The sequence below is a fragment of the Mauremys reevesii genome, linkage group 9, assembly GCF_016161935.1.
Source record: "Mauremys reevesii isolate NIE-2019 linkage group 9, ASM1616193v1, whole genome shotgun sequence".
Lineage (NCBI taxonomy): Eukaryota > Metazoa > Chordata > Testudines > Geoemydidae > Mauremys > Mauremys reevesii.
The window spans coordinates 25,167,984-25,190,980 of record NC_052631.1 but is presented as its reverse complement, the minus strand read 5'-3'; the positions used below and the strand labels follow the sequence as shown (position 1 = coordinate 25,190,980).

The 22,997-nt window shown below is 42.9% G+C and overlaps 1 long non-coding RNA gene across 1 annotated transcript; it reads left to right on the top strand.

The window, feature by feature from the left end:
* On the top strand, positions 1-20,118 carry LOC120372393. The gene is made up of 4 exons (XR_005584940.1): positions 1-108; positions 14,704-14,843; positions 18,309-18,368; positions 19,188-20,118. It is a non-coding gene; the product is annotated as an uncharacterized LOC120372393 (long non-coding RNA).
* The last annotated feature ends 2,879 nt before the right edge of the window (positions 20,119-22,997 follow it).

The following is a 22,997-nucleotide window of genomic DNA, read 5'->3' as shown; positions in this document are numbered from 1 at the left end:
AAACACTTCTTAGCCACTTGTGTAAATGCTGCCTTGCTTGGCAGGGAGCAAAGAGAGGTAGCTTTGAATAAAGGCTATTGACAAATCAATCCTGTTTGAACTAGATTTGTAAGTATAAAATAGTCTAGCTTGATTGCTTGTACACAACATGCAGAGATCAGTTCTGCTGCTTTTTTTTTTTTTTTTTTGTGCGTGTGTGGTTTCTATAAGTGAAGTACAGACAGATAAGGACAACTCATGATCCACATTATGTATGTGGGGGAGAGAGGTCCATTACTCAGTTGATACTGGAAATTCTTGTGACATGCAAATTTTCTCATGTGGGTTTTTTATTTGTTTAATTTGGTTTTCCTTTGTCCTGGCCAGGACTATTCACTTTATTGTTCTGACAGCTAAAAACTAAAGAGACAAGTGGTGTTCTTTAGTCGTAAATCAATTTGAGTGGACTGCTGGCCCCAGTGAAGTCAAGGGTTAAACTACGGTTGACTTCAGTGGAGTCAGGATTTCATTCCCAGTATCTGCTTAATAGAGGGCAGAATATTTTTTAATATTTCATAACTGTCAGGTAATTTTTTCATGAGTATGGTGGTTATTCCTTGCATATGCATTTCTTTAAAGTGGGGTTTCCTTTAGTAAGAAGGCAAAATCTGTTTAAATTTGGGGTCTTTTTACTTTATTTCAGACAAACGTAAAGCTGAGGATTAGATATGTGATGTGATAAACAAACACCTATTCTTTTGTTTTAATGTCTTTTTTTCCCCTCTGTGTGTTGACTTACACTCAAGAATCAGTGGAGAGTCTGTGTAATTGTTGTGTTGTGCTGCAGCAGCAGTTTACTTTCTTTCTAAATGTCGGGGACTGACTGTTTCAGCTTTCTCGCTGTTCTGTGTGCTGCCCTGCGAGTCAGCTGGCAGAGCAGAGGAAGGGTGGATCTGCTTGAGATTTCCTGTCTTGCTGTGAGTCACAGATACAGATTGCTGTTCTAGCACTTCACTTGCTACCATTGGGATGTCAGGAATGTGGTCATATAAGCGAAGCAGGAACAACAGTTTATACTTATGCATCACGATAAGCACACTTGCTGACCTCCAGTAAAGTGCATGGTTTGAGTCTTCAAGGGGGCAGTTCTAGTCCCATGAAACTACAATAAGCTAGTGAAGAAATGGAGACAACTTAAAGGCTCCCTTTCTCTTTCTGATTCTTGTATGCATGTTGTTAGTTGCCTTTCATCACATTTCTACATCTTACATTCCTTGTATCACTCTGGACACTGTCAGACTTCTGCTGTGCAGTGTGCTGGGCACTGGTTGCCTGTCTGCCTGTCTGATCTCTATCCTAGCGGTGGCTACATTTCACTAGTGCTCTGCCCATAGAGCCTGATCTTGCAAACACATACTTCCAGGTGTATGTATATACCATGAATGGTTCAGTGGGACAATACCCAGAGCAAATGTTTACAGAATGGGGGTAAATGTTTGGAGTATTGATATAAAAGGTTCTGTCTACATGTAAAATATCAATATTGTTGCTCATGTCCTTTTAAAAAACAAATCTATTTTGCTTAAGATAAATAAATACTGCAGACAGTGAAGTAATCTTGTCTGTAATTCCTTACTTTTGTACTTTTGCTATAGGAAATACCTCAAATATTGCAAATACTAAATCCTAGTGGGCTTGTTGAAACACAGTAGTTGCCAGTAGAGGTAAAGCTGTACAACCTCCTAGTGGGGACAAGAATAAGCTATATCAGTATAACTGCATCTGCACCAGTACAACAGTTTTTAAGTTTTAAAAAAGCACACCTTTAAGAGAAATAGTTAGTGGCACAAAATCCAGGTGTAGTGCAGACCTCTGACAATTTGCAAGTTGATAATAGCAGCTAAAATTTAAATGCTAGGGAAGCTGTGTGCACTTTAAAGTTCACAAACTTGTTTAAGTAACAAATTGGCCTTGTCAGGCACTCAAAGATACCATGGTGATGGGCAGAGTCTAAGGACTTGGACAGACTGATGGGCCATGCTGCATTAAAATCAGAACTACTCCATCAGTGCATTATGATGATTTACTGGCAACTTGAGGGAATTTTTGTTCATGGAGGGTTTGTGCTACTTTAAATGGCTGCGGGGCCAAACAAAAGTGTAGAGAGAAGCTTCATTTTAATCTTGTTGAATACATCAATACCAAACTGATGGTGATATAGGTCTATGCTCGTGCCTGGAGCACTACATTCACTTTCTCCAGGCAAGTTCTTTATGAGGCTTACAATAATGTAGAAATGATGGATTGACCAGATATGAGCTTATATATCATTTGCTCTCATAAATGTAGCTTTTCTTTTCAATAAATTAGGAGACTTAAAACATTTCAATATGACACGTTGTGTTGCGTAAAGTAAATGATCAGAATTAGATGTCCGATAAAGATCATACTGCACCTCAGTGCAAGCCGGGGTAGGGATTTGAGGGTTGTGTGTGAATGTGGCTTTAGCTCACCTTTGCCCAACCCTAATCCTGCTACAGCCTCAATGTAGGGTCAGGATCTAGAGCTGAGTTAGAGCAGCCCTGGGGCTGCTGACTTGTGCTGTAAAAGGCAACTACGGATTTGTGTATTGCCAGAGCGTTCTGACCACGTGCACCCTTTATTCAGCCATTCTCCTCTTCACCAGGAAAGTGGAATAAGTGCTCATATATCAACTTTATGCCACTGGGGGATCATACTTGGGCAGGGGACACACAAGGCAGTGGCACTGCATGGGAGAACATGGTCCCACAGATCTCTAAATATGGCAGCATGGCGGGGAGGGATAGCTCAGTGCTTTGAGCATTGGCGTACTAAACCCAGGGTTGTGAGTTCAATCCTTGAGGGGGCCATTTAGGGATCTGGGGCAAAAATCTGTCTGGGGATTGGCCCTGCTTTGAACTAGGTGACCTTCTGAGGTCCCTTCCAACCCTGATATTCTATGATTCCTCATTGGTAATACAGTAGTGGTATCTAAAAAGGGTTTAGTTATGTATTTGTTGAACTCCAGTATCCTGCTGGAACACCCACGTTTTCTAGCAGCAATTTCATTTGGAACATCCATTAACTTCAGTGCCTCTTTAAGATATGTAGAGCTAGGTCTATCCAGTTACAGTGGGAAAGGACACTTACTTGAGGTACTTGGTATTTGCTTTAGCAGGGAAGTGTTTTGTAAATACTATCAAATGACTTGAAAATAAATATTGGACTAAGTATTTCAGGCTTTTGTATAACATACAAATGTTCATTAATGTAATGAAAGAAGATTTTTGGTTCCATCCCCCACCTTGGATCAGTTATACTGGTAGCATCTAGAACTGCTGACCTTAATAGTCTTATTTCTCATGGGAGATTTCTTTTGAGGTATGGGCAGTGTAAGATGTGGAGTATTTCCACTTCTGTTTCTTTTTAGATTACTTTGTATCTTAGTGTACCAAGGGGAATTCTTTAACCTTATTTTCCTGTTGCACTTTTGCATTTTGGCTGTTAGCAAGTCTGCAGTCACACAATCCGTCTCCTCTTGCAAAGTACATAAAATTGGCATTCTTTCATCTCAAAAATTACCCACATCTCAGGCTGTGTTCAAGTTATACAAAGGCTGATAAGCTTACAATTATTTGAGATCAGGCTACTTATTCTCCTTGGCTAAAACTGGATGGTTTGATGGATCTGCTAAGACATCTATTTACTTGAATTTTCCCTTTTATGATGGAAAAGTAAATCCACTACAAACACAGATGCACACAACAGAGATACAAAAGTGCACTTATTGGACCAAATTCTTCTTGTATTTACTCCAGTGTAAATTCATGGTAAGTGGGCAGACTTTGGCCCGTTGTATAGTTTAATACATACTAAAACAACATTTTAAATGTCTGATCAACTTTGCTACATTAGACCTTATTTGTTTAAATGCTAGGCTTATTCCCCTCCCCCCCCACACCATACTGTTTAAATCATGTGAGAGTCATATGCAAAAATTGCACAGAAAGAACACATTGCTGTTCATTTTTATGACCTTTAAAGCTTTCTTTGGGTTTTCTGTTTCCTAACTGCAGCGTCTCACAGTTACACATGTTCTTTCTAGAACAAGCAGCTATAGGTCATAGTGCAGGAAGCAGAGAATCTGACTTTTTTTAATCCATGTGAATTGTGAATTCTGCCCAAGAGTCACAGAGACTGGAAACTCCTCCCCTGCAAAACCCCCACATAATTTTGAAATACCTTTTCCCGTTGGCCTAGACTGGCAAGCACACCTAACTCGTGTGCAACTGCCCAGCTGACCATGCCGGCTACATGCTCTAGACATTCTCCTGCCTGCAGTAGACAGGTGGTATTGGATTGCCTGGGGTGAGAAGAGGCTGTACAGGCATAGACCAGCTGTAGAAATATGGACATCTACAAAAAGATTGCACAGGGGATGTAGGCGAAGGAGTATGACAGGGATCAGCAGCAGTGCTGCATGAAAGCTCTGAGGCAGGCATGCCATAAGGCCAGGGAGGCCAACAGTTGTTCTGGTGCCACTGAGCTTCAGACTTGCTCTTGCAACAAGCTGCATGCCATGCTTGGCAGAGACCTCCACAGGCCACCCTGGATACTGAGCCTGAGACAGATCTCTGCTGTGAACAGCGAGGTGGAGGGGGAACCAATGGTGTGTGTTTGGGGGTGGGGGGGAAATGGACTCCAGCTATGCCATGAGCCAGAATCTGTTTTGAGACTCCATTGCCTGTCTAGCTGGTCATGCTGTCTGAGCAGAGACAAGCATAGGCGGCAGGTTATATCTGTGTGCGGTGCTCGGGCTCCAGGAATATTCAGGGCCGGGTGCCCTGCTCCAGCAATAGTTGGAGCCAGGTCTCTCCCCTGGCCTTACCTGGATCGGGCCCTGGCCCCCGCAGGTCTCCCCCGCCCCTGCCTGGAGCAGGTCCCAGCCCCCGCCTGCCACACCCCCCCGCATGTCCCCTCCTCCGCCGTGCCACATTGCGTCCCTGCCTGACAGAAAGCAGCGCGCCTCTCCCCTGCCCGCTCTGTGCTGCGGCAGGGCTCCCAGCAGAACTGCTGTCTGCTGCCACATGGTCCTAGCGCCTGCCATTCACTAATGGCAAGGCAGGCTGCCCTTACCCTGAGCGCCTCCAACGCCCGAAACCCTCATCCCCAGCCAGAGCCCTCAGCCCCCCCGCACCCTAATCCTCCGCCCCAGCCGGAGCCCTCAGCCCCCCCGCACCCTAATCCTCAGTCCCAGCCCTGAGCCCCCCCCCGCAGCATGAACCCCTCATCCCCAGCCCCACAGCCCTCACTCCACATCCCAACCCTCTTCCCTAGCCCTGAGCCCCCTCCTGCATCATGAACTCCTCAGCCCCACAGCCCTCACCCTGCACTCCCTCCTATCCCCAAACACTCTCCCCAGAAGGTACACCCCCTCCCCTTCCCACACACCCCTTCCCAACCCCAAACTCCATCCCAAAGCCTGCACCCTTCACCCCCTCCTGCACACCCACCCCCTGCCCCAGCCCAGAGCCTGCACCCTGCACCTCGCCTGACCCTAATCCCCAGCCCAGGATCTGCACCCCAGACCTCCCCCGCCGAGCCCCCTCCCAGAGCCTTAGGCAGGTGGGGGTGGAGTTTGGGGGGGCGGAGTTGGGAGGCGGGTTCTGGGCACCACCAAAATTTTTACAAACTTGCCACCCATGGAGACAAGCCCAGTCCAAGGGAAGGAACTTCAGATAAGCATGTACATTCATTCTCACTTAATGTTTTAAATGTGAAGGTGGTGCCTGGCCCTGACCCCAAGTTAGCAGGACACAGGTACCTACTTTTCACTGTTCTACTCAATGAGAAGAGAGAACTTTCTCCTGTTTCTCATTCCCCTGTACAGTTGTGGGGGCAGAGGGGCATGCAAAGCAGTTCATGTACACAGGGATGTCCCTTGCATCCTCCCGAGACATCTTGATAAAACGTTCATGGAGGTACTCTGCAATCCTCTCCTGCCATGGTAGGACACATTCTCATGCCACTCCATGATTATTACAGTGGTGCTGCCAAAGTCAACAGGCTAGCAGCATATGGGCCTACGTGGCTTCAGGTCACCAGCAGCAGCTGTGCTTGCTTGCCTTTATTACTCTCATGAGTGGCAGATGAGCTAAAATGACCACCGCCTATGAACAGGAGTGCCATTTTGCTCTGTACTCATACCCATGGAAATAAGACCCTAAATTTTTTTTTGCAACCAAAATTCCCACCTCACTTCTTCCCCCTCCCACCCTTGGCCTTCACAGGACATACTCACTGTGACTGGAGAACTGTGCTATGCAGAGGTGCTCCGAAGCTGAAGTGTCAATAAGCATATCTTGCTTAAAACTCATATGGGAGTAACGGAAGGGAGTTATCTTTTGCTTTCCATTGTGACGGTAAATACAATGATGCATCAATCTGTTTTCTTCCATTTGGGCTGTGCTGGATGAAACATCCTACGGAGTGCCTCTACTTGAAATTCTTCTGGAAGATCACAGGCCATCCATAATGTTTTACCATTCTGAATGAATGAGCGAGCAGCAGACCTCTCTAGCGGTGTGAAGAGAGCATTTGCATTTGTTTAGCATGGAAGATTAATCAACACCAATTGTTCTCTTTGGGTATGTCTACACTATAATAAAATACCTGGGGCTGGCCCATGTCAGCAGACTCTGGCTCGAGACTCTCTGGTTTGGGGGTTATAAAAATCACAGAATAGACATTTAGGTCTGGGCTGGAGTCCAGGCTCTGGGACCTTCCTCACTTGGGCAGTCCCTGAGCCCAGGCTCCAACCTGAGTGTGAGCATAGATGCTGCAATTTTATAGCCCTCATCCTGAGCCCTGTCAGATCCAGAGTTATATTGCAGTATAGACATATCCTTAGAATCTGAGGTTACTGCACTAAAAGTAAGGAAAAGTTTAAATTTGGGGGTTTGTATATATTTAAATATTACAAAGGGTCTGATTTTGATCTTTTACTGGTGTAAATCAGGAGTGACTCCATTGATGTCCATGGAGTTATACTAATTTTTACACTATTGTTGATCAAAATTGTATGCAAAGGACCACGGGGCTTCTTTGTGCCACCCTGTGGCTGCAAAGCCACTCTAAAGCCAGAAAATCCGGTCCCCAAAGCATCCCCGTCAGTGTGGGGAGATCCTCTGGTGGCGTAGAGCTGTGGGAGCCAACCATGGAACAAGCTTCCAGAGCTGATTAGGCGAATCCAGAGTCTGTCTCTAAAAAAACATTGTAAAATTGTCCCCTTCTAATAGCCCTTTCCACCACAAAAATGACCCTTGTAACTAACACCCTCTTTGACTCAGAAAATCCAACCTGAAACACATCACCCTTAAAACAAAAATAAAAATTGTTAGTAAAATCTAAAAATATCAAAAACCTTACCCCACACAAAGATTTCTCCCTGCAAAGGGAGATGTGCCAGAGACTCCATGAAGCTGATTTTAGAGCTGGTTGGAAAAATTCCGATGAATGTTTTTTCACCAGAATTCACTGATTCATTGAAATCAAACTATTTCTGCAAAAAGGTTTGATGTCCATGAACTTCTCAGGGAAATTTACCTGGTCTACCCAGACCCTACACAGCTTGCCAGGTTCCCAGGGGTTGTCTTGGAATTAGGGACTCCAGACTCCTGAGCCAATTGGCTCCCTGAGGTGACTGAGTCCCGGGGCAGTTGGCCAACTTGGGGACCTTATCAGCCTATTACCCGTGGGATCCCAGGCTCCTCAGCAGCTCACCAGGCAGGCTGAGGCAGAGCTAGCAGGGCTTTCTGCCTCCATTTCAGCCTATGGCAGTGTAGAAGCTCCAAGTGAACTGGGAGCCTTGGAGGTTGGGAGCTGGCCCCCCTGCAGCTTCCTGGCTCTTGACTATCCAGTGGTGGGCAGTAGTAAAATTGACATAATCTTGACTGTTTCAATCAACTGCTGTCAGAGCTATCAGGGTCCCTGATCCAAAATAAAATATCATTGGGTTTCAGTTCTGTGAAAATGCTCAAGTCTTGGGCTTTTTGTCTTGTTTGGTATGAAAGTGGAAACTTGACACTTTTGCAGAGAGGAAATTTGGTTTGCCAGTCCACTAGGGACTTTGCTTTGATTTTAAAGGAAAGGTGTTTAGACACTGACTATGGTGATGGTATCAAACCCTTGTGTGGATGGAGTTTCCATAATCTCTCCTACTCTGTTGATCCAAAGGACGTGGCCAAGATATCTCTGCTCCCTGGCTGCTAGAACAGCCCCTTGTGGCAACTGGCATAAACTATTGCAGTCTTTTTTTTTTTTATAAATGTTCCTTTTGTGACCCTCCATTCAGAGTTGCATTGTTCAGTCATTGGCTGCAAGCAGAATCTAGACAAATTTATGCAAGGTGAAGTGTTTAGCACAATAATATAATGAGGAACGCAGGGGGAAAAGTACACAATGGGGCCTCTACCATTCAGCCTTACCTTTCCAATGTGGCCAACAATGAATCAAATAACTCACTATTTACAACTCAAATTAGGGAAGAAAAAGCAATATTGAGGGTCACCTTTATTTATCAGCTTCAGTACTGAAAGTTCCTGAAGTTTGTTACAGTCTATATATGGAGAGAGTGTGGCACCTTCCCACCTCAGCCATTCTGCACCAGCAACAATAAATAGCATGTATAGACAGGGAGGTAGAGAATTTCTTTCATTTGCATAAGTAAGGGCTTTTAAGTGTAGAATATAACAACTGGAATTTTGCCAGGACAGTGAGTATTATTCTTAGACCCTGTAAACAGTAGAATGGGGATCTTTAATAAGTAGTGACCACATGCTGTCGGGGCTTCAGTTTCAAGTTCAATTTGACAGCTTCTCTGCTAGCATGCCCCCAGGGAGTTGTTGGGACATTGATTTAGTACTGATTCAGAAGAGAAAGTGCCGCCTGCTAAGTAATCAACACCACTTACTGCAGGGAGTTTCTGCAGAGATGTGAGCAAGCGCTATCCTGATTAGTTTAGCAGATCTGATGAGATGACGGTTTGTGGTGAGATGACTGCAGGATTGTACTGTCTAATGCATGAAATGTCTTAAATAGTTTCTAAGTTGCACAGCACATTTGTACAGGGTGAGTATGCAGAGGCAAAGGTGAATAACGTAAAGAAAACCAGAAGACTAGAATAAGATGAGGGTGAGCAGGGTAAATCCTGCCCCTCCATGTAGGTTCAGAAGGCCTGATCCACAATAGAGCTAGTGTAGCTCTGGGGCTCAAAGGGAAACAAGAATCATGGACCCCTTCCACATTACAGACCTGTGTTCCACATGGATGCTTCTGCTTAAGCTAACTGAGAGAGGCTTGGGGAGGTGCTGACCACTGGCTCTATATCTAATGGATAAACTAGCCAGCCCCCTCTCTCCAATGAGTGGATGCCAAGCAGCACTGTCACTTGGATGGGTAAGAGAGAAGATTTCATTGCCTGATCACTATAGAACTCTCCTGCACACAGGACGCTTACTTTAGTCAATGCTAGTGGCCTGGGATGTGCAGAGACTAACTCAGCACACTTTAAAAAGGACTCAATTCTTTCCATCCTGCCACTGAGGCAGGAAGCAGCTCCCCAGTGAGGCAGGAAGCCGCAAACACATATTTATAACTCATTGCTGTAACACTTTCTCGCTCTCTCTCCCCTCTGCCAAATAGAGCACTTTGAATAACTGTGGAAGAATTAATAAGGGACTGGTTTTACTAACAATGTTTAGGAGGTCTACCAGTATTTTGAATGATTTTGCATAGGCCTTATCTATGCCCTTATCTGGTGGTATTTGCATGAAAAGATTTGAATGGCAGAGCAATTGAGACAAATTTATGTTTAAAACGGGCAGAGAAGAGACTTGCTAGGATACAATTGAGGAGTCCAGCCAGTTTCTTGTGCCGCAGCTTTCCTCTTTTCTTGGTGATTGCGGTTTTTATGTCTGAACAAATGCTTGCACAAATAGTCTTAACGTATGGTTTTCCCAGTATCTTGAGCAGGGCCGGCTTTAGGCCAATTCCACCAATTCCCCCGAATCAGGCCCTGCACCCAGTGACAATCCCTTCCCTGGCTAGAGGCACCTTTTTAATTTTTACTCACCTGGCGGTGCTCCGGTTCTACAGCAGCACTTCTGCGGTGGGTCCTTCGCTTGCTCTGGGTCTTCGGCGGCGGGTCCTTCAGTGCCGCCGAAGACCTGGAGCAAGTGAAGGACCTGCCGTCAAAGTGCCACCGAAGACTCAGAGCACTGCCCGGTGAGTACAAGCCCCACGTGCTTTTTACTTTGGGCCCCGCACTTCCTAAAGCCGGCTCTGATCTTGAGAGTCCCTGCATATTCTCCACTGCCAACCCTATGATTCCCAAAAGGTATATTAGAGTTTGTCTTCACCATACTCCAAACTACAAAGCCATAGAGCAATCTTCACTATTTCCTACAGCTCCATGTTAAAGATTTCCCATGTCACTGTGGAGGGATGAGGGGAAGTATCCCTTCTACCAGATAATGAGCTCATGTTCCTATTCTTGGAAACAACTCGCCTCCCCAGTTTCGGGCCTGATCCCAAGAAGTGGTGAATATCTGACTCTCAGAGCCAATTATTTCTGTCCAACCCATTTTATAGCCATGAGTTTGTTGGCTCTCCTCCAAGCTTCCTGAACCAACAATACTGATCAGGCAGTATTCCAGCACTTTCAGATCTCATTTAATTTCTGAGGCTTAACTGTGTTTGTCAGACCAAGTCATTTTCACTAAGGTGAGTGACAATCACTACTAGAAATACAGAAGGGCTCACTAGAGCAGCAAATACAGAATTATTCATAGGAGGCAATAACTGGTCCCACTGCATTTCTTCAGTATCTCTACACAAAATAGCACCTTTAATTGCATGGCAGAAGGGAGCATTTTTGCCCATCTTTCCATGCAGAAAATGATCAAACATTGTCAAATTCAAGATTGGACAATTATTTTCTAAGCCCTACTACTGTCTAAATGCAAGAAGCAACCCCTAATATTGCGACAGCGTAATCTCTCCAGCAGCCTTATCATACTTACATATGCCCCATAGGTAGGCCAAGGATAACCTCAAATTCTGTTTCTTCTCCTGTGGTGAAGATTCTGAAAAGTTGCTACTGAAAAGACAAAGCATCTGTTCACTTTCTTAGGAATAAAACTCACCATGAAAAGGATGTTGCTGGTAACATTTAAAATTAGATACCTACAATTAAATACCAGTCCCAAGAACAATAGATAGGGAAATACTGTGATCTATAACAGTGGGTAGATAGATTATATACATTGTATTAGACTATTTACATGTAGGGTGAGATTTTCAACAGTGTTTAGTGTTGGTCTAATTCTGGTTCCATAGAAGTTCAATGTAAAAACTTCTGCTGACATCTGAGGGGCAGAGTTAAGCCAGTGTTACTGTTGAGTGCGTTTGAAAGTACAGAAAGGTGCTGAAAGGCTGCTCAGATGTTCTGTTTTGAACCAAATGTTTACTCCCACTTGATAATTCGAAGGTGGAGGCCATTGGACTGATGACTTCTGGGCTCGGAGCGGCCAGCAGCGCAGCCAGGCAGCAGGGCGCGGGCAGGGCGGGGGTTGGCGGGGCGGCATTTGGGGCCGCCGGCTCGGCAGGTCCACGGCGTCGGCCGGGAGACCGACCCGAGGACCGCTGCGGCGGGTCCCCCTCCGCGTCCCTCTCCCCGCTCCGCGCTCCGGCGCAGCTGCGAGCAGGTCCCGTCGTCCCGGCGCGGGACCACCTGCAGGCGGGCCGCAGGGGAGAGACCCAGCCGAGGGGAAGAAGAGGGGCGCCGGGACCGGGGAAGGGCGGCGCAGCGCTCCGCGCTGCTTGAGGCAGCCTACTTTCTAGAGCCGCCCCTGCTTCTGGGAAGCCTTTGTGTGATGAGGCAGTGTGGAAAGCCCCTGAAATGAATTTTCCTGAGGCAAGGGAATGCCAGCATGCTGTTCAGGAGAACCCCTGGGTTTATTTTTGGCTTGTTTTGCTTAGCTGTGGAGCCACTGGACTGATGTTACTGTTGTGACTAAGGGCTGTGTTGCTTGTAATTGCATCAGTGAACAGCTAGAAAAGATAAAAACACTGACTGTGGTTTAGTGCTGAAATGCTCATCACCATCATTAGCAGCTTCTCTCTCTCTCTCTCTTTTTTTTTTTTTAACGTTGCCTTGTAATTAGACCAAATCTGCAAGATAGTTTGTAACCTGTTGATTTTATGAATCGTGTGAGGAAAAACTCCAAGGGCTCTGAGATGACACAATTTGCAATGCCCAGACAGAAACAATTATATAACTTGGTTCTGCTGCTGCATACAAACGACACCTCTAGGAATGGCTGGAGAATCCAATACTCCTATTAAGAAATGAACAGCCAGCCCTACCTACATTGTCTCTGCTTAGTTGAATCGTTTCAGCCGTCCTGCAACAGTTCAAGGATCTTGTGGACCATTCAATAACCAAAAGGAATCCAGTGTGACATCCTGCCCTCATTGCAATCAACAGAAGTTTTGCCATTGACTTTAATGAAGCCCAGAATCCACTGCAGGATAGCAGAGAGCATCATTCTTTTAAACCCAAAGCATTCTGCCAAAATGGATCCCTATTCCAGTGATGAGTCATTGGCATTAACGTAGAATATGAGGGAAGGTAGTTAGAAATAGGCATTATCACTACATGGGAATTTCCTTAAAATGACTAGACTCTTTCTAATGACAAAACTTCTAACAACCTTCTGTGGTACAGCTATTTTATAGTACAATGGGCTTACTGGAGCTTGTTTAGTGCAGTAGTTTTCAGCTTAATCATATTTCAAGGGATATATTTAATCAGCTACTTTTGCTTTCTTGCATTTTTTTCCCTAGTAGTTAATCTGGATTCTTAGCATATTTACATCAAGGACCTAATGATCTGAAACCCTGGTCTGCAGGCACAAATGTAATGTTGTTCAGTTAATACTGGATTCCTGGTTCCAGCAAAGGAAGCCTCAGCATAATCACAAAGAAAAGTGATTATGGTTCTTCCCCCGCCCACCCCCCCCCAAGTGAAAAAGTGTGTTTATTTCCAATCACTCCCCTATACAGTAAAACCGACTTAAAGGATTTTGCTCACCTTCTAAAAAATTCATGTTGGGCAGAGATGAAGGATGGGAAATTGTGGCTCAAAACCTGAAATATTTGCAAACTTGTTTGTGAAAACAAGTTCTGACTATAACAGGCATTAATTATCATTATTACAGCAGTTCTGGTAATAACAACCTATCTGTTCTTTGCTGGATATTAGACAAGGTCAGGAGAAGACAAGAATTATCAGAGGGCTGTTGTAATTCTGTGCATATTTGTGGTTGTTTGGTTGACATATTTGTCCTAATTCTGTAATACGTTTTGGATAATTTAAAATATAGTAATCTTGTAACTAAGAAGATTCTTTTGTTCAGTTGTTAGTGAACAGATTTTTTTCCAGTGATGAAATCGAGCCTGAGCAAAACAGGTCACGTAGCAGCAGAAAACTACAGCAAAAGAAATATGTCTTGGGATAGAACCCCAAAAATGATCATGATTAAGTATCCCATTGATTCAAAGAACCATGAAAAGCAGCGATTCCATGATGAAATATCTCATAACAGAACACAAGTAATGTGCTATTTTTATTAACGTATAAACTAATTTTATGAGGCTAATAATGATAAAGCAAAGCAAACAGTTTATGGAATATTGATGAGAGATGTATCAAGCTCGTGTCAACAAATTTGGAGTAAGATGGCTCACAAGAATTAAGCCATTCTCAGATCACATGACCTAATCCAGTTTGAATTCAAACACTGCAGATCAGCACAAGTAATGATGTACGGTGTATAATATGGGCAGAACCCTGCACTTATGGAACAATTTGCAGGAGTAATGTTTTGTTTTGGGTTCTTTTTGCACTGTGGTAGCCAAACTGATGCAAAACCCCAGCGGAAATGTGCATAGCTGCCAAGTTCCATGCATCTCTGTGTAACATTTTAATGCAAATTGTTTGAGTTTATTTGCCAATAGTTTGCATAACCATAAACTTCAGTTAAAAAATATGTGGATTTCATAGATTCCAAGACCATTGTGATCATCTAATTCGACCACCACCTATATAACACAGGCCATACAACTTCTTCAAAACAATTCTAGAGCATATCTTTTTAGAGGGGGGAAAAATCTAATCTTGATTTTTTTTAAAAAACTATCAGTCATGGAGAATCCACCATGGCTCTTAGTTAACCATTGGAACAAGTTACCACCACCAGTGTCAAAAAATTATGCCTTATTTCCCTTTTGAATTTGTCTAGCTTCAACTTCCAGCCATTGAATCATTTTAAACCATTCTCTGCTAGATTTAAGAGCCCATTATTAAATATTTGTTCCACATATGGATATTTTTAGACTGTCATCAAGTCACCCCTTAACCTTCCTTTTGTTAAGCTAAATTGATTGATCTCCTTGAGCCTGTCACTATAGGGCATGTGTTGTAATCCTGGAATCATTCTAGTGGCTCTTCTCTAAACCCCCTCCAATTTATCAACATTCTTCTTGAATTGTGGTCACCAGAACTGGACACAGTATTCCAGCAGCAGTCACATGAGTGCCAAATAATAGAGGTAAAATAACTTCTTTCTACTTCTATTTGAGATGCCCTGTTTATGCATCCCAGGATCGCATTAATCCTTTTGGCCATAGTGTCACATTGGGAGCGCATGTTCAGCTGATTATCCACCATGGCTCCCAAATCTTCTGCAGTCACTACTTCCCAGGACAGAGTCCACCATCCTGTAAGTATGGCCCACATTCTTCCTTCCCAGGTGTGTACATTTACATTTAGCCATATTAAAATTCATATTGTTTGCTTCTGCCCAGTTTACCACATGATCCAGATGGTTCTGAATCAGACCTGTCCTTCATTCTTTATCACTCCTCCAATTTCTGTGTCATCTGCATACTTTATCACTGATTTTTTTTTTCTTCCAGGTAATTGGTAAAAATGTTTAGTATAGGGCAAAGAACCAATCCCTGTGGGATCCTGTTGGAAACATAAACGCTTAATAATAATTTCCCATTTACAGTTTGAGACCTCTTTTAGCCAGTTTTAAATCCATTTAATGTGTACCGTGTTAACTTTATATTCTGGTTTCTAAATCAAAATGTTGTGCCATATCAAGTCAGTCTATTATGTCAGCACTATTATCTTTATTAACCAAACTTGTAATCTCATCAAAAAAAATATCGTTAGTTTGACAAGATCTATTTTTCCATAACTCTGTGTTTTATTTGCATTAATTACATTACCATCCTTTATTTATTAAACAAGTCCCATATCAGCTACTCTATCTTTCTGGGGTCGATGTCAGGCTGACAAGCCTATAATTACCCAGGTCATCCCATTTACCCTTTATAAAAATTGGCACAGAATTAGCTTTCTTCCAGTCTTCTGGAACTTTCCCAGTGCTCCAAGACCTATTGAAAATCAATGTAAATGGTCCAGGAAGCTCCCCAGCCAGCTCTTTTAAAACTCTTGAATGCAAGTTATCTTCCTGGACTTCCTGATTTTTAAAATGTCAAATTCAGTAGCTTCAATTTAACATCCTCCAAAAATACTAGTGGAACGGAAAGAATGTTGTCATCACTATATGCTGAGAGAAGAACAGGAATACTTGTGGCACCTTAGCTTATGTTCAAATAAATTTGTTACTCTTTTTCATGGCTATGATGGTGTCACTTGAATAGATATGTGAACAGAGTTGGCATCGGGCTTTGTTGCAAGGATAGGTTCCTGGGTTAGTGTTTTTGGTGTGTGGTTACCGGTGAAGTGAAAAAACAGATTGACAGAGCCAGAAGAGTACCCAGAAGTCACCTACTACAGGACAGGCCCAACAAAGAAAATAACAGAACGCCACTAGCCGTCACCTTCAGCCCCCAACTAAAACCTCTTCAGAGCATCATCAAAGATCTACAACCTATCCTGAAAGATGATCCCTCACTCTCACAGACTTTAGGAGACAGGCCAGTCCTCGCTTACAGACAGCCCCTCAGCCTGAAGCAAATACTCACCAGCAACCACACAACAAAAACACTAACCCATTTCCCCATGTTAAGTATCCTCACACCTTTTTGTCAACTGTCTGAAATGGGCCATCTTGATTATCACTAAAAAAAATTTTTCTCCTGCTAACAGCTCATCTTAATTAATTAGCCTCTTAGAGTTGGTATGGAAACTTCCACCTTTTCATGTTCTCTGTGTGTGTGTGTAAGTAATATATATTATCTTTTTACTGTATGTTCCATTCTATGCATCTGATGAAGTGGGCTGTAGTCCATGGAAGCTTATGCTCAAATAAATTTGTTAATCTCCAAGGTGCCACAGGTACGCCTGTTCTTTTTGCGGATACAGACTAACACGGCTGCTACTCTGAAACCTGTCTATATGCTGAGACTATAGCTTCTGTTTTATCCCCAAATACAGAACAGAAATATTTTGAACACTTCTTCAGTCTTTCCTGCATTGTTGTTGATGATTCTACCATTTCCATCTAGTCAGGGCTGGCCCTAAACCAAATGGTGCCCCAGGCGAGGTGTCTTCGGCACTACTCTCCATTTGTTAAATTTTTGAATACCTTTTTTTTTATTCCATTTGTAGCCCATTTCATGAATTTGAGGCATGATTTATCCATTATATAAGATAAATTTGCATGCTAGGATCTGTAAATCTGCATTTATTCATGCCATATATAAGCAAAAAAATTGTTTGCTCTAAGCTTATAGAAACTTTATAACTGAAATGTACTAAAATCAAGAAATTCAACAATGCACCAACACTGTGCAGACCAGTATTAAATAGTATTACAGTAGGTGACAGCCTTAGAATACTAACCCTAGTCCCTTAGTTCGAAAGGTAGTTGTTCTCAGAAAGTCTGAAAGGTTCCATGAGAGTTCAGAAGTCTCTCATGGACTTCTGAACTTAAACTAACCTCCTAGAAAGTCTACAAAGGTTCAGAACATTCTAGGAGGTTAGTTTAAAAATGAATCCACGTATGGAATACTGGTAACATCTTACTTCAAACATTCTGTTTTCCCTTTTGTCACTCACAACAAAAACTGCACCTCAACCCCTGCACCTAGTAATGGACTAATGATATCGTGAGGATTCTTTTTCTTCCTAATATATTTTTTAAAAACTCCTTATCGTCCTTACCTCTGCTGGCCATAGATTTCTTCTTTACTTCCTTTTATCAGTTGTCTACAATTCCTAACTTCTGATTTATATTCATTACTATCAACTTCCCTTTTCTTCCATTTGTTATATTATTTTTGTTTAAAGTGGCCTTCACTTCCCCTCAAAAACCCAACTTGGTTTAAACCAGTACAGCCTTCTTCCTCATTGTGGGATTGTGTCAGGAGCGACGCCAGGGTTTCTGGCGCCCTAGGCAGAATTCGGGGGGGGGGGGCATTTTGCACACTCCCCACGGGGCGCGCAGGAGCTTCCTGTTCCGCTCCCATCGCGCCGCCGAAGGACACTCCATCAAAATGCCGCAGGCGACAGCACCAGTCATTGCCGAAACGTCGGCGGTAGCTCAATTGCCTGCTGCTGTTTTCCGCGGCACGTCGACAGAGGGTCCTTCTTTGGCAGCGCAACGGAAGCGGAACCCAAAGTTCCCACGTGCCCCATGGGGAGCGCGTAAAATGCCGCCCCCCAAATCCTGGTGCCCTAGGCAATCGCCTAGGGTTGCCTAATGGAAGCACTGGCCCTGGATTGTGTATTTTTGGGCATCCTAGTAAATTGTTCTCAAATGATTCCCAATTATCACTCACACATTTCTGACTAAATTCTTCCTCACCAGTTGATTTGGCTCATAAGTGTTTTCAGCTTTGTGCAACTGGGCCCTATTTAAGCACCAAGTATATATGTGTGTGTATATAATATAAAAATTCCAGTCTGAACTTTATTCTGCTTGCACATTAGAAATGTGATCAAATAATGATCAATTGTACCTTAATTTTCACTTCTTCATTATCTGTTAGGACAAGGTTTAATAAAGAATCCCCCCCATATTGCCTGCAACACTTTTTCTGAGTTAGGAATTTGTCATTTATAATGTTTAGAAATTCGAAGGATATTTTATTGCTGGCTACATGTGTCACTCATATCAAAGTCCCCTATGATCATGCAGTTTTTCCCTACTGTAATTTGATGGTCTGTAGCAGACACAAACTAATACTCCATTTTATGCTTTATCTGTTAGGTCATAATACGTAACATGGAAGAAAATGATCTCAAATGATTATCAGTGACTCGGAAACAGGTAATACCATTTTTGACAGAGTGACACTCTTCCCTCCCCTTTTGCTCACTCGATCCTTCGTAAATAGGCTGTAACATTCTAACTGGGCGAATACTCCCACCAGGATTCAGAAATACCAACTAGATCAAATTTTATGCTCCTAAATTAGCAATTCCTCTCATTTTGTTACCCAAGCTCCTAGCACTGCTGTATAGGCAATTCAAGAATTTCTGCTCTTCTTGTACTTTGGTTCCTTGATTAATTTTATTCTCAACATCTTGATTTTGAGTGAACAGAGGCATTTTGGAGGGAGTAGCTGCATTAACGCTGATGAAAGATGTTGGTTTGACAGCCCTGGTAAATGAAACCCTCAGTTTTAGCTTCCCATACACACACACTGCCCTGCAAGTATGCCTCAACACTGATCTGGGAAGGGGGATTTAATTTACGGGCAACAGAAGTGGATCACTCATTGTGGTCCTTACTCCTTGGTGAATCTGTTAATTAGTGCCAGGTACATAGAGTCCATCCACATATATTGTAGTCTTTCTCCCCCTCCCACCCTTTCTCACACAGAGAAAGAGAGTTCTCACATCATAAACTCATCACCACAGAATCCTTAATGTTAGACTTTGACTCATTCTCCTTGTAGAAATAAATCTAATGTTTTATATAATTAGATAATATATTACATAAATAATATACATAATTACAATAACTAGTCATTGAACTATCACCCTTCTGTGTAAGGTTCTTCACAAGCCTCCAGAAGCTGCCAGTAGGCTCTGCAGTTGCATGTAAAGGTAATGGTACCCTAATTGTCCTGTCATTCCAATCCAGCTGCAGGTTTCCTGGCTGCATGACACAGTCAATGGCTGATGCATCGTCTACCAAGTCCAGCTGTCCTGCCATTAGCTGAACAAAAAGCATGCGTGTGCTACCTCTTGGTAGATTCCATAGTGCTGTTGCTCTAGCTCCATTGCTAAAATAAAGGTATAATATGGGTAACACTACTAATAATCTGCATTCACATTAAGGTGCTTCTTCAGTTAAAATCACAGCTTTTCTCACAATGAAAATACAAAAAGAGCGTATACAATCACTGGGGATTTTTAAACACAAAGGTTGAGATTTTCAAAGCAGTCTAGACTAGAGGATTTAGATGCATCTTCCATTACAGTGGAAAATAATGGGAGCTGTATGTCCAAAACCCCTAGACTGCTCTGAAAATCTCAACTTAATTCCTCATTTAGTCTATTCAATATCTTTGCTTCTAAGGAAGATCTTTGTTATATTACTGGTAAATTCATCTGCCCAGAAGTCCACAAATCACATGGACCCTATGAAATGCTGCTGCTTTTTTAGGAAAGATCTGCTATTTAAACTGAGTGTGCTTGTTCCCAGCTGTAAATATGTGCCCACCAATTTATACTGTCAATGGACAGTCATTTAGGTGACATAAATTGGTTTCATGTCATTTCACATCAGACAATATGGCAACATAAAGTGCTAGAATGCCAGCTGCTCTCTGGAGGTATAAAGAAAATGCATATCCCATCCTTTTATTTTTTCTATGTCAAAATACAAGTTACACAGACAACCTCGATGTATTATTTGCTTTTTTTTGCTCCCATATTTCAGGGCAATGTTGTTAGATTTTTGTTTCCTGTTTGCCTTTAACAGAATATAGGAAACTACTTGCTGATTGAAGCATGCATTTGACTGCATTTCTGTTATTAGACTGTCAGAGAGTTTAATTAGCTAATCAAGCCAGAGCAGTGCTATATATCTATTACAGTACTTTCACAAAGATGTGCTTGTGTTGATCTTGTATTTTCAGTATTAGCCTGATATTTTCTACATAAAACATTGTGATTTAAATATCTCCATTTTAAAAATATATATTTATTTGATGTGGGCTATTTTTAAACTCCCTTGTTCTGCCCTGTTGGGAGTTACATTGCATAGTAGGAGATGGGATGGTTTTCCTATGAGATTAAAAATAAGCAGTGGGATTTTTCAGAATCATCCAGCGTTGAAGTTAATGGGAGCAGAGTCAGGCCCATGTTGACTGACTGCTTTTAAGTATTCATTCCATTCTTTATTCTCGGTTGTTTTAACCAGAAGTCTCTCTTAAACCAGACAACGCTTATGGGAAAAGTCGTATAGAATTTGTAGAAATGGTGGTGGTGGTGGTTGTTCAATTAAATCCTACTGAACTGTGCAAGGGAATTATATCCCGGCTATGGAATTCTACAGGTTTGTCCAGCTGTTTAATCACACAAACCCAAACACCCTGCCCTGCTCCCGCTCACTCTATCCCCTCTCCCTCCATTGCTCACTCTCTCCCACCCTCATTCACTTTCATTGGGCTGGGGCAGGGAGTTGAGGTATGGGAGGGGGTAAGGGGTGTGGGCTCCAGCCAGGCAGTGCTTACCTCGGGTGGCTCCTGGGAGCTTCTAGGCTCAGGGCAGCCAGGCGGCTCTGCACAGTGCCCCTGCCTGCAGGCACCACCCCTACAACTACCAATGGCCACGGTTCCTGGCCAACGGGAGCTGTGAAGTTGGCGCTCAGGGCGGGGGCAATGCGCGAAGCATCCCTTGCCAACCCCAATGCCTAGGAGCCAGAGGGAGGTGCTGATTGCTTCCAGTAGTGACACGGAGCCAGGGAAGGTAGGGAGCTTGCCTTAGCCCCACTGACCTGACTTTTAGTGGCCTATTAAAATCTCCTGGATTGATTTCAATAGCCGCTGGGAAATCAATTCCAGGAGACTCCCGGCCAGGAGAGCTGGCAACCCTAGGCATACAGTCTGATGCCAGTGGTGAATCAGGCATAGTGGAGCTCTGCTCTGCCCCACCCCGAGAATATCTCCAATATGTCCCCCTCTCTAGCATTACACTGGCAGAAGATTTATGTGTAAGGGAATGCTCCACTGACTGTCCATTTCAAGGCTACTTTGCCTCACTTATTCTTGCATGGTACAAAGTGGCCTGAGCAGGCTGGAGAATTTTTAGAGTAATTTTTATAGAAACTTATTCAATTTCATTAGAACTTTGTATATTTCAAGCAAAGGCCTGTGGCAGGGCATCAGGTTCTAGGATCCCACTTAAAGATTTAGAGCTATTCTGCTGACTAATCCTGGCAATCAGACCAGATAGATTCCATTAGTTCTAACACAGTTATAGAAAAATGTTGAGGCCTCTCTGATACAAGAAGGAACAGACACAGAGGGACAGCTGGAAGGAAAAACCTGGGAATAGTAAAGCCTACTTGGAAGCTTAGTCAGGCTGAGTTTTTTTCTTTTGTTAACATAAAAAACAAACCCACTCTCATGAATAGGGTGCATTTGGACAATATCTAGTATGTTCACTGAGTTGGGAGCATGTAGCATTTCTGCTTTGCTCCTAGGGCCAAATGGGCTTGTATATGAGAGAAAAATTGGTCCTAAAAGTTTTATAAATAAGCTTCCTGGCAGTCATATGAAATGTGCACCTGGAAACTGACACTCCTACTAAGTAGGATAATGCAGTAACCACCAGGAACACCTCAATAGAAGAAAACTAGAAAGTATAACTATGGGAAATTAATTAGTAAAAATAAAACCTATTCAGAGATCCTTGTACACTATCCCTAGGCAAGAGAGACAATGTTCTTCTGCGAATTATTTTTTTGTTCCACACAAATGGAATGAAACTTTTTAGAGTAGTAGTTCTGTGGAACACATACCTAAAAATTCAGATGCAGTCAGCTAATGTCTTTTTAAATTTCCAGCTCTGCTGTTGAATACCTGCATAGTCAACATCATAATCTGATAAAAATCCAATGAATTGTGAAGATTCCTGGTGTTCAGAGCAAACTGAAATCGATGTCATCAACTGAGACAAGTTCTTGTCTCATGCTTACACTGATGATTAATTCCTTAGCCTAGTACATCTCATCTCATCACATTCCATTCCATTGCCACTAGTGAAAAGAGCTATGTATGTTCACAGATCTGTTTATACATGTCCCTTTTAAATCAGTTTTGAAATTATAGGAATGTAACTCTGCCTCTTTCTTCTGCTAATTCCTTGGTTCCATGTACATTCTTGATCCATAAATGCCAAACCAGGTTTCTTTCCCTCAGTTATTTTATTTTCTCTTGGGGGTTTCCTTGCATTGTGTACCTGGTACAGTCACTAAGAGCTCAAATGAGAAGCTGAGGATCTCCATGTTTAATCCTGTCTGCTAAATGCCTTGTACTCTATCAGGGAAAGCAAGAGTGGCTCTCTCAAAAACTAATGCTAGTGCAGCTTTGGCATTTAATAGAGGTATATTGTGATTACCCCTAAAGTTGTAAAAGAGCCACTGATTCCAGTTCACATAAGAGTTGATGAACTTTACTGGTGTACTTAATTTGCCCAACTCCTCCACATTTTACTTGAGCTTCAGGTTCAAGGAACTCCCCAAAACTCTGATACCAAAGTTTTGTATGTGCAAGGTTTTCAGGCAGGCCTAAGCTTAAGGTGAGGCCCTAAGCATTGGTGGCAATGGAGTGTGCCACGTTTGTAAGTGGGATCATTGTCATCACCAGTGGGCTACTTATACATTGTTCTTTGCCTATAGAGTTTCTGTACACAAATCCTAAAGGCATGTGTCGCAGTTTCCGTT